This window comes from Ambystoma mexicanum, chromosome 2p, assembly GCF_040938575.1.
Source record: "Ambystoma mexicanum isolate Mex_15411 chromosome 2p, UKY_AmexF1_1, whole genome shotgun sequence".
Lineage (NCBI taxonomy): Eukaryota > Metazoa > Chordata > Amphibia > Caudata > Ambystomatidae > Ambystoma > Ambystoma mexicanum.
The window spans coordinates 1,308,157,210-1,308,169,526 of NC_090923.1; the positions used below are offsets into that span (position 1 = coordinate 1,308,157,210).

The window sequence follows — 12,317 nt, forward strand, 5'->3', positions numbered from 1 at the left end:
TACCAACCACAGAGCCCCTTCCCACTTGATTAAAAGGCCAAAATCTTTTCCATGCAAATACATAGCCCCCAAATACCATATTTTCTTTGTTTTCTCTCTCTCTGTCTCTCTCTCCTCCCTCTCTCCCTCCCTCACTCACTCCTTCCCACCCTCCCGCCCTCTCTCTTCCCCCCTACCCCCCCTCCCTCTCCCTACCATTAATTTTAGGTTTTCATGCACTGCAGCACATTGTCACAATGGTATTTCACAATGGGACTTTTTGAAAGTTACAGAAATCAAAAAAGAAATCAACCAACTAAAAGCAGCCAAATCCGGAGTACACTGCTCAGCCCCAATTAAAGATTAAGGCCCTGAAGCAAGTAAAGCTGTGGTTCAGAGCGATGTTTGCAAACAGCACCTTAAAGCAGTTTACGCTGGAGTGCACAACAAGGAGGAAAGTGATAATACTGAGTTTGGTAGAATGGGATAAAAAAAAAAAAAAAAAGAAGCGTGCCACTTCTAAAAGTACAAGTCAAGAAACTGAAGGGGACAGGGCTGTTCATTCAGTCAAGAGGACTCACAAGTAAAAGGCTCCTGAGGCATTAGTGTTGAATTTGGCGCAAAATGTATTGTGTTGTCGTGTAATATGAATGAACATAAAATGTCAATCTTCAATAAAAAAAGATATATTAAAAAATAAAGACTTGCAAATTAAGAAAGTTTCTGTCCAGACATGTGCCTAAAATAGTGAATGCTTTACGAATGTGCGTGTCATCCTTTAGAGCAGGGGCCAATTTAATTTTCCCATTATCATTCCAATATTAGTACATGTGTTGCAGAAGCAAGCGCAAAGGGAGAGTCAATCAAACCATTGATTAGGACCTCTGGTCAAAGGTTTGCCATACCAAATGTCCTTATGTCAGAGGGCAGAAAGTCCAAACACCATTTAGATAGCGGGTGATATGAAATGAAGAGGCAAACAACAATGAATAAGCATTCTTTGCTGCTGTATTGATCTGGTCCTAAAGGGTTTTAGTTTAATGCCAATTATATTTAAAGATATAAAGATTAATGCTCCAGGGTGCTTGCAAAATGACACCCCCTCCCCATCACAATGGCTGGCTGATGCAAGCCTGAGAGCATCACAACAGACCCATAGACATGAGAAAAACTCTGTACCTCTGAGTGTATGTGGGCCCATGGCTGTAACAAGGACAAGGCAAGAACAGGAGGTGGCTTAAAGCGTCAGCACCAGAGGCTGTCCGATTGAGCCCTGTAAGCAACAGATGTTGGACCATCCTTTAAAGGATTCTCAGGCTGATTTCAATTTTAACTTTGCAGCTGATTTAAGGATTGCTCAACCTTCGACCCACGTCTAGATTGCAAGGATAAGCCCTGGAAATCTTGTACAGCTTGTACTGGTGGGAGATGATGTGACTTTATCAACTGCAACGGGATATGAGGCATGTGTGCCACAAAAAGCAGGTCTAGGATTTTTTAAAAGAAAGCCGCTTTAAGAAGGGAACTTTGGGCAACCCCACTGAGAGCAAAAGTATGACACAAAAGGTAAGGGGTTCAGTGGGTCAAATGATAGCACATTTGACTGTGAGTCAGTTTATTGTAAGTCCAAATGCTACCTGCTTTGAAATTTTCCAGGCTTTTTGTCTCATTTCTTAACAGATCCATTCCTATGTACCTCTGTGCTTTGAACAGAGTTTTCATTGTAAGGGAGGGACATACAGTATACCTTCCTGGGCAGGGAAGACTCTATGTAAAAGCAAGAGTAGCAGACAGCTTAAAAGAATCACCAGCAGGACCCTCTAGACCTTCCCCAAAAAACATAAAATGATTTCTCTGCATACATGTGCATTGAACAGCGCAAGTAGTTTGGTTAATGTCAGTGGATAAATGTCACTTTCCCACAGTGCAGAACAAAATCTCTTGTACAGGCCCCTTCTGCAAAAGCATTACCACTGTAGAAAGCAGGGCAGGTGAGGCAGTGTACAGTCACCTCCGACACTTCACTCCTCTGATCGGCTACGATCGGCCAAGGACCTCTCTATGAGAGCTGAGGGTGGAATTTTCTGGTCCTCGGTAACTTAGGGAGACATGGCAAAAGGGATCCTCAATCAACGGCTCAGCCTTTGCTTTGTGGCCTGTCCATATATGTCTGTTCTCCAAATTACCTGCCGCTGCCCAGGTGTCAGCTGGTGAGATGGAATGACCTCGCAGGAAGCAAACTGGCAGATGATTTGCATAGGCAAACCCCCTCTCCCTCTTTCTTAGCCCTGCTTACTCCACAGTAGCAAGTATCTGGGGAAAATATAGTGGTCGAGGTGGGGTAGTAGTAACTAGTAAATCTGGGGTGCTTGGCAACTTGTGGGGAACAACTGCAGAGCTCAGCGCCCAGAACTTTGTGGCACAGGGAGGAGGTCTGTGGGATTTCAGTAACTTGGAGGCATGCAACCTGGTCGGGAGTGCTTCAGGTCTCCTTCCATGCACGTTCCAAGCAACTCAACAAAGCATCAACAGGCTGCCATACCAGCCACAGAGCCCCTTTCCACATAAAGAAAATATGGTATTCGGGGGCTATGTGTTTGCATGGCAAAGATTTTAGGCTTTTAATTGTTTTCTCTCTCTCTCTGTCTCTCTCTCTCCTCCCTCCCTCCTTCCCATCCCCCACAACCCCCGCTCCCTCTCCCTACCATTAATTTTAAGTGTTCCTGCACTGCATCACATTGTGACAATGGTATTTCACAATGGGACTGTTTGAAAGTTACAGAAATCAAAAAAGAAATCAACCAACTAAAAGCAGCCAAATCCGGAGTACACTGCTCAGCCCCAATTAAAGATTAAGGCCTAGAAGCAAGTAAAGCTGTAGTTCAGAGCGATGTTTGCAAATAGCACCTTAAAGCAGTTTACGCTGGAGTGCACAACAAGGGGGAAAGTGTTAATACTGAGTTTGGTAGAATGGGATAAAAAAACAAAAGCAGCGTGCCACTTCTAAAAGTACAAGTCAAGAAATTGAAGGGGATGGGGCTGTTCATTCAGTCAATAGGACTCACAAGTAAAAGGCTCCAGAGTCATTAGTGTTGAATTTGGCGCAAAATGTATTGTGTTGTCGTGTAAAATGAATGAACATACAATTTCAATCTTCATTAAAAAAGATGTATTCAAAAATAAAGACTTGCAGATTAAGAAAGTTTTTGTCCTGTCGTGTGCCAAAAATAGTGAATGCTTTACGAATGTGCGTGTCATCCTTTGAAGCAGGGTCAAATTCAATTTTCCCATTTTCATTCCAATATTAGTACATGGGTTGCTGAGGCACATAGGAATGGATCTGTTAAGAAATGAAACAAAAAGCCTGGAAAAATGTTGAAACAGGTAGGATTTGGACTTACAATAAACTGACTCACAGTCAGATGTGCTATCCCTTGACCCACTGACCCCCTTGCCTTTTGTGTAATCCTTTTCCTCTCAGCAGTGTTGTCCAAAGTTCCCTACTTAAAGAGACTTTCTTATACAAAAGATCCTAGACCTGTTTTTTATGGCCCACATGCCTCATATCCCGTTGCTCTTGATAAACCCACGTCATCTCCCACCAATACAATCTGTAAAATATTTCAAGGGCATAGCCAAGGAAATTAGACGTGGGCCGAAGGTTGAGCAATCCTTAAACCAGCAGCAAAATTAACATTGAAATCAGCCTCAGAATCTCTTAAAGGATGGGCCAACATTGGTTGCTTGCAGGGCGCAATCGGACAGCCTCTGGTGCTGACGCCTTAAGGCAAGCGCAAAGGGAGAGCCAACCAAACCATTGATTAGGACCTCTGGACTTTCTGCTCTTTGACATAAGGACATTTGATATGGCAAACGTTTGACCAAACACCATTTAGATGTCGGATGGTATGGAATTAAGCGGCAAACAGCAATACATCAGCATTCTTTGCTGCTTTATTGATCTGGTCCTAAAGGGTTTGGTTTAATGCCAATTATATTTAAAGATTCATGCTCAAGGGTGCTTGCAAATCGACACCCCCTCCCCATCACGATGGCTGGGTGATGCAAGCGTGAGAGCATCACAGCAGACCCATAGACATGAGAAACACTCTGTACCTCTGAGTGTATGTGGGCCCATGGCTGGATCAAGGACAAGGCAAGAACAGGAGATGGCTTAAGGTGTCAGCACCCAGGCTGCCCCTTTGCACGCTGCCAGCAACAGATGTTGGCCCATCCTTTAAGAGATTCTGAGGCTGATTTCAATGTTAACTTTGCTGCTGATTAAAGGATTGCTCAACCTTCGACCTGCGTCTAGTTTGCTTGGCTAAGCCCTGAAAATCTTTTACAGCTTGTATTGGTGGGAGATGATGTGAGTTTATCAAGAGCAACGGGATATGAGGCATGTGTGCCACAAAATGCAGGTCTAGGATCTTTTATTTGAAAGCCACTTTGGAAAACCCTACTGAGAACAAAAGGATTACACAAAAGGAAAGGGGATCAGTGGGTCAGGGGATAGCACATCTGACTGTGAGTCAGTTAATTGTAAGCCCAAATCCTACCCGTTTCGACATTTTTCCAGACTTTTTGTTTCATTTCTTAACAGATCCATTCCTATGTACCTCTGTGCTTTCAACAGAGTTTTCATTGTAATGGAGGGACATACAGTATGCCTTAAACATGCCTGGGCAGGGAAGACTATGTAAAAGCAAGAGTAGCAGACAGCTTAATAAATCATCAGCAGGACCCTCTAGACCTTCCCCAAAAAACATAACATGATTTCTATGCATGTATGTGCGTTGAACAGCGCAAGTAATTTGGTTAATGTCAGTGGATAAATGTGACTTTCGCACAGCGCAGAACAAAATCACTTGTACAGGCCCCTTCTGCAAAAGCATTACCGCTACAGAAAGCAGTGAAAAGGTGAGGCAGTGTGCAGTCCCCCCTGACCCTTCACAGCCCTGATCGGCCACGATCGGCCAAGGACCTCTCTATGAGAGCTGAGGGTGGAATTTTTCTGGACCTCAGTAACTTAGGGAGACATGGCTAAAGGGATCCTCAATCAACGGCCCAGCCTTTGCTCTGTGGCCTGTCCGGATATGTCTGTTCTCCAAATTACCTGCCGCTGCCCAGGTGTCAGCTGGTGAGATGGAATGACCTCCCAGGAAGCACACTGGCAGATAATTTGCATAGGCACACCCCCTCTCCCTCTCCTTAGCCCTGCTTGCTCCACAGTAGCAAGTATCTGGGGAAAATATAGTGGTCGAGGTGGGGTAGCAGTAACTAGCAACTCTGAGAAAGTAAATCTGGGACACTTGGCGACCTGTGGGCAACAACTGCAGAGCTCAGTGCCCAGGACTTTGTGGCACAGGGAGGAGGTCTGTGGGATTTCAGTAACTTGGAGACATGCAACCTGGTCGGGAGTGCTTCAGGTCTCCTTCCTTGCATGTTCCAAGCAACTCAACAAAGCATCAACAGGCTGGGATACCAACCACAGAGCCCCTTCCCACTTGATTAAAAGGCCAAAATCTTTTCCATGCAAATACATAGCCCCCAAATACCATATTTTCTTTGTTTTCTCTCTCTCTGTCTCTCTCTCCTCCCTCTCTCCCTCCCTCACTCACTCCTTCCCACCCTCCCGCCCTCTCTCTTCCCCCCTACCCCCCCTCCCTCTCCCTACCATTAATTTTAGGTTTTCATGCACTGCAGCACATTGTCACAATGGTATTTCACAATGGGACTTTTTGAAAGTTACAGAAATCAAAAAAGAAATCAACCAACTAAAAGCAGCCAAATCCGGAGTACACTGCTCAGCCCCAATTAAAGATTAAGGCCCTGAAGCAAGTAAAGCTGTGGTTCAGAGCGATGTTTGCAAACAGCACCTTAAAGCAGTTTACGCTGGAGTGCACAACAAGGAGGAAAGTGATAATACTGAGTTTGGTAGAATGGGATAAAAAAAAAAAAAAAAAAGAAGCGTGCCACTTCTAAAAGTACAAGTCAAGAAACTGAAGGGGACAGGGCTGTTCATTCAGTCAAGAGGACTCACAAGTAAAAGGCTCCTGAGGCATTAGTGTTGAATTTGGCGCAAAATGTATTGTGTTGTCGTGTAATATGAATGAACATAAAATGTCAATCTTCAATAAAAAAAGATATATTAAAAAATAAAGACTTGCAAATTAAGAAAGTTTCTGTCCAGACATGTGCCTAAAATAGTGAATGCTTTACGAATGTGCGTGTCATCCTTTAGAGCAGGGGCCAATTTAATTTTCCCATTATCATTCCAATATTAGTACATGTGTTGCAGAAGCAAGCGCAAAGGGAGAGTCAATCAAACCATTGATTAGGACCTCTGGTCAAAGGTTTGCCATACCAAATGTCCTTATGTCAGAGGGCAGAAAGTCCAAACACCATTTAGATAGCGGGTGATATGAAATGAAGAGGCAAACAACAATGAATAAGCATTCTTTGCTGCTGTATTGATCTGGTCCTAAAGGGTTTTAGTTTAATGCCAATTATATTTAAAGATATAAAGATTAATGCTCCAGGGTGCTTGCAAAATGACACCCCCTCCCCATCACAATGGCTGGCTGATGCAAGCCTGAGAGCATCACAACAGACCCATAGACATGAGAAAAACTCTGTACCTCTGAGTGTATGTGGGCCCATGGCTGTAACAAGGACAAGGCAAGAACAGGAGGTGGCTTAAAGCGTCAGCACCAGAGGCTGTCCGATTGAGCCCTGTAAGCAACAGATGTTGGACCATCCTTTAAAGGATTCTCAGGCTGATTTCAATTTTAACTTTGCAGCTGATTTAAGGATTGCTCAACCTTCGACCCACGTCTAGATTGCAAGGATAAGCCCTGGAAATCTTGTACAGCTTGTACTGGTGGGAGATGATGTGACTTTATCAACTGCAACGGGATATGAGGCATGTGTGCCACAAAAAGCAGGTCTAGGATTTTTTAAAAGAAAGCCGCTTTAAGAAGGGAACTTTGGGCAACCCCACTGAGAGCAAAAGTATGACACAAAAGGTAAGGGGTTCAGTGGGTCAAATGATAGCACATTTGACTGTGAGTCAGTTTATTGTAAGTCCAAATGCTACCTGCTTTGAAATTTTCCAGGCTTTTTGTCTCATTTCTTAACAGATCCATTCCTATGTACCTCTGTGCTTTGAACAGAGTTTTCATTGTAAGGGAGGGACATACAGTATACCTTCCTGGGCAGGGAAGACTCTATGTAAAAGCAAGAGTAGCAGACAGCTTAAAAGAATCACCAGCAGGACCCTCTAGACCTTCCCCAAAAAACATAAAATGATTTCTCTGCATACATGTGCATTGAACAGCGCAAGTAGTTTGGTTAATGTCAGTGGATAAATGTCACTTTCCCACAGTGCAGAACAAAATCTCTTGTACAGGCCCCTTCTGCAAAAGCATTACCACTGTAGAAAGCAGGGCAGGTGAGGCAGTGTACAGTCACCTCCGACACTTCACTCCTCTGATCGGCTACGATCGGCCAAGGACCTCTCTATGAGAGCTGAGGGTGGAATTTTCTGGTCCTCGGTAACTTAGGGAGACATGGCAAAAGGGATCCTCAATCAACGGCTCAGCCTTTGCTTTGTGGCCTGTCCATATATGTCTGTTCTCCAAATTACCTGCCGCTGCCCAGGTGTCAGCTGGTGAGATGGAATGACCTCGCAGGAAGCAAACTGGCAGATGATTTGCATAGGCAAACCCCCTCTCCCTCTTTCTTAGCCCTGCTTACTCCACAGTAGCAAGTATCTGGGGAAAATATAGTGGTCGAGGTGGGGTAGTAGTAACTAGTAAATCTGGGGTGCTTGGCAACTTGTGGGGAACAACTGCAGAGCTCAGCGCCCAGAACTTTGTGGCACAGGGAGGAGGTCTGTGGGATTTCAGTAACTTGGAGGCATGCAACCTGGTCGGGAGTGCTTCAGGTCTCCTTCCATGCACGTTCCAAGCAACTCAACAAAGCATCAACAGGCTGCCATACCAGCCACAGAGCCCCTTTCCACATAAAGAAAATATGGTATTCGGGGGCTATGTGTTTGCATGGCAAAGATTTTAGGCTTTTAATTGTTTTCTCTCTCTCTCTGTCTCTCTCTCTCCTCCCTCCCTCCCTCCTTCCCATCCCCCACAACCCCCGCTCCCTCTCCCTACCATTAATTTTAAGTGTTCCTGCACTGCATCACATTGTGACAATGGTATTTCACAATGGGACTGTTTGAAAGTTACAGAAATCAAAAAAGAAATCAACCAACTAAAAGCAGCCAAATCCGGAGTACACTGCTCAGCCCCAATTAAAGATTAAGGCCTAGAAGCAAGTAAAGCTGTAGTTCAGAGCGATGTTTGCAAATAGCACCTTAAAGCAGTTTACGCTGGAGTGCACAACAAGGGGGAAAGTGTTAATACTGAGTTTGGTAGAATGGGATAAAAAAACAAAAGCAGCGTGCCACTTCTAAAAGTACAAGTCAAGAAATTGAAGGGGATGGGGCTGTTCATTCAGTCAATAGGACTCACAAGTAAAAGGCTCCAGAGTCATTAGTGTTGAATTTGGCGCAAAATGTATTGTGTTGTCGTGTAAAATGAATGAACATACAATTTCAATCTTCATTAAAAAAGATGTATTCAAAAATAAAGACTTGCAGATTAAGAAAGTTTTTGTCCTGTCGTGTGCCAAAAATAGTGAATGCTTTACGAATGTGCGTGTCATCCTTTGAAGCAGGGTCAAATTCAATTTTCCCATTTTCATTCCAATATTAGTACATGGGTTGCTGAGGCACATAGGAATGGATCTGTTAAGAAATGAAACAAAAAGCCTGGAAAAATGTTGAAACAGGTAGGATTTGGACTTACAATAAACTGACTCACAGTCAGATGTGCTATCCCTTGACCCACTGACCCCCTTGCCTTTTGTGTAATCCTTTTCCTCTCAGCAGTGTTGTCCAAAGTTCCCTACTTAAAGAGACTTTCTTATACAAAAGATCCTAGACCTGTTTTTTATGGCCCACATGCCTCATATCCCGTTGCTCTTGATAAACCCACGTCATCTCCCACCAATACAATCTGTAAAATATTTCAAGGGCATAGCCAAGGAAATTAGACGTGGGCCGAAGGTTGAGCAATCCTTAAACCAGCAGCAAAATTAACATTGAAATCAGCCTCAGAATCTCTTAAAGGATGGGCCAACATTGGTTGCTTGCAGGGCGCAATCGGACAGCCTCTGGTGCTGACGCCTTAAGGCAAGCGCAAAGGGAGAGCCAACCAAACCATTGATTAGGACCTCTGGACTTTCTGCTCTTTGACATAAGGACATTTGATATGGCAAACGTTTGACCAAACACCATTTAGATGTCGGATGGTATGGAATTAAGCGGCAAACAGCAATACATCAGCATTCTTTGCTGCTTTATTGATCTGGTCCTAAAGGGTTTGGTTTAATGCCAATTATATTTAAAGATTCATGCTCAAGGGTGCTTGCAAATCGACACCCCCTCCCCATCACGATGGCTGGGTGATGCAAGCGTGAGAGCATCACAGCAGACCCATAGACATGAGAAACACTCTGTACCTCTGAGTGTATGTGGGCCCATGGCTGGATCAAGGACAAGGCAAGAACAGGAGATGGCTTAAGGTGTCAGCACCCAGGCTGCCCCTTTGCACGCTGCCAGCAACAGATGTTGGCCCATCCTTTAAGAGATTCTGAGGCTGATTTCAATGTTAACTTTGCTGCTGATTAAAGGATTGCTCAACCTTCGACCTGCGTCTAGTTTGCTTGGCTAAGCCCTGAAAATCTTTTACAGCTTGTATTGGTGGGAGATGATGTGAGTTTATCAAGAGCAACGGGATATGAGGCATGTGTGCCACAAAATGCAGGTCTAGGATCTTTTATTTGAAAGCCACTTTGGAAAACCCTACTGAGAACAAAAGGATTACACAAAAGGAAAGGGGATCAGTGGGTCAGGGGATAGCACATCTGACTGTGAGTCAGTTAATTGTAAGCCCAAATCCTACCCGTTTCGACATTTTTCCAGACTTTTTGTTTCATTTCTTAACAGATCCATTCCTATGTACCTCTGTGCTTTCAACAGAGTTTTCATTGTAATGGAGGGACATACAGTATGCCTTAAACATGCCTGGGCAGGGAAGACTATGTAAAAGCAAGAGTAGCAGACAGCTTAATAAATCATCAGCAGGACCCTCTAGACCTTCCCCAAAAAACATAACATGATTTCTATGCATGTATGTGCGTTGAACAGCGCAAGTAATTTGGTTAATGTCAGTGGATAAATGTGACTTTCGCACAGCGCAGAACAAAATCACTTGTACAGGCCCCTTCTGCAAAAGCATTACCGCTACAGAAAGCAGTGAAAAGGTGAGGCAGTGTGCAGTCCCCCCTGACCCTTCACAGCCCTGATCGGCCACGATCGGCCAAGGACCTCTCTATGAGAGCTGAGGGTGGAATTTTTCTGGACCTCAGTAACTTAGGGAGACATGGCTAAAGGGATCCTCAATCAACGGCCCAGCCTTTGCTCTGTGGCCTGTCCGGATATGTCTGTTCTCCAAATTACCTGCCGCTGCCCAGGTGTCAGCTGGTGAGATGGAATGACCTCCCAGGAAGCACACTGGCAGATAATTTGCATAGGCACACCCCCTCTCCCTCTCCTTAGCCCTGCTTGCTCCACAGTAGCAAGTATCTGGGGAAAATATAGTGGTCGAGGTGGGGTAGCAGTAACTAGCAACTCTGAGAAAGTAAATCTGGGACACTTGGCGACCTGTGGGCAACAACTGCAGAGCTCAGTGCCCAGGACTTTGTGGCACAGGGAGGAGGTCTGTGGGATTTCAGTAACTTGGAGACATGCAACCTGGTCGGGAGTGCTTCAGGTCTCCTTCCTTGCATGTTCCAAGCAACTCAACAAAGCATCAACAGGCTGGGATACCAACCACAGAGCCCCTTCCCACTTGATTAAAAGGCCAAAATCTTTTCCATGCAAATACATAGCCCCCAAATACCATATTTTCTTTGTTTTCTCTCTCTCTGTCTCTCTCTCCTCCCTCTCTCCCTCCCTCACTCACTCCTTCCCACCCTCCCGCCCTCTCTCTTCCCCCCTACCCCCCCTCCCTCTCCCTACCATTAATTTTAGGTTTTCATGCACTGCAGCACATTGTCACAATGGTATTTCACAATGGGACTTTTTGAAAGTTACAGAAATCAAAAAAGAAATCAACCAACTAAAAGCAGCCAAATCCGGAGTACACTGCTCAGCCCCAATTAAAGATTAAGGCCCTGAAGCAAGTAAAGCTGTGGTTCAGAGCGATGTTTGCAAACAGCACCTTAAAGCAGTTTACGCTGGAGTGCACAACAAGGAGGAAAGTGATAATACTGAGTTTGGTAGAATGGGATAAAAAAAAAAAAAAAAAAAGAAGCGTGCCACTTCTAAAAGTACAAGTCAAGAAACTGAAGGGGACAGGGCTGTTCATTCAGTCAAGAGGACTCACAAGTAAAAGGCTCCTGAGGCATTAGTGTTGAATTTGGCGCAAAATGTATTGTGTTGTCGTGTAATATGAATGAACATAAAATGTCAATCTTCAATAAAAAAAGATATATTAAAAAATAAAGACTTGCAAATTAAGAAAGTTTCTGTCCAGACATGTGCCTAAAATAGTGAATGCTTTACGAATGTGCGTGTCATCCTTTAGAGCAGGGGCCAATTTAATTTTCCCATTATCATTCCAATATTAGTACATGTGTTGCAGAAGCAAGCGCAAAGGGAGAGTCAATCAAACCATTGATTAGGACCTCTGGTCAAAGGTTTGCCATACCAAATGTCCTTATGTCAGAGGGCAGAAAGTCCAAACACCATTTAGATATCGGGTGATATGAAATGAAGAGGCAAACAACAATGAATAAGCATTCTTTGCTGCTGTATTGATCTGGTCCTAAAGGGTTTTAGTTTAATGCCAATTATATTTAAAGATATAAAGATTAATGCTCCAGGGTGCTTGCAAAATGACACCCCCTCCCCATCACAATGGCTGGCTGATGCAAGCCTGAGAGCATCACAACAGACCCATAGACATGAGAAAAACTCTGTACCTCTGAGTGTATGTGGGCCCATGGCTGTAACAAGGACAAGGCAAGAACAGGAGGTGGCTTAAAGCGTCAGCACCAGAGGCTGTCCGATTGAGCCCTGTAAGCAACAGATGTTGGACCATCCTTTAAAGGATTCTCAGGCTGATTTCAATTTTAACTTTGCAGCTGATTTAAGGATTGCTCAACCTTCGACCCACGTCTAGATTGCAAGGATAAGCCCTGGAAATCTTGTA

The 12,317-nt window shown here is 44.3% G+C and overlaps 3 non-coding genes across 3 annotated transcripts; all 3 read right to left on the bottom strand.

The window, feature by feature from the left end:
* Positions 1-719: 719 nt before the first annotated feature.
* On the bottom strand, positions 720-826 carry LOC138567977 (U6 spliceosomal RNA). The gene has a single exon (XR_011302354.1). It is a non-coding gene; the product is annotated as a U6 spliceosomal RNA (small nuclear RNA).
* A 5,355-nt stretch (positions 827-6,181) lies between these two features.
* On the bottom strand, positions 6,182-6,288 carry LOC138567978 (U6 spliceosomal RNA). Its single transcript, XR_011302355.1, has one exon. It is a non-coding gene; the product is annotated as a U6 spliceosomal RNA (small nuclear RNA).
* Positions 6,289-11,648: 5,360 nt separating this feature from the next.
* LOC138567979 (U6 spliceosomal RNA) lies at positions 11,649-11,755 on the bottom strand. The gene has a single exon (XR_011302356.1). It is a non-coding gene; the product is annotated as a U6 spliceosomal RNA (small nuclear RNA).
* Positions 11,756-12,317: the final 562 nt, after the last annotated feature.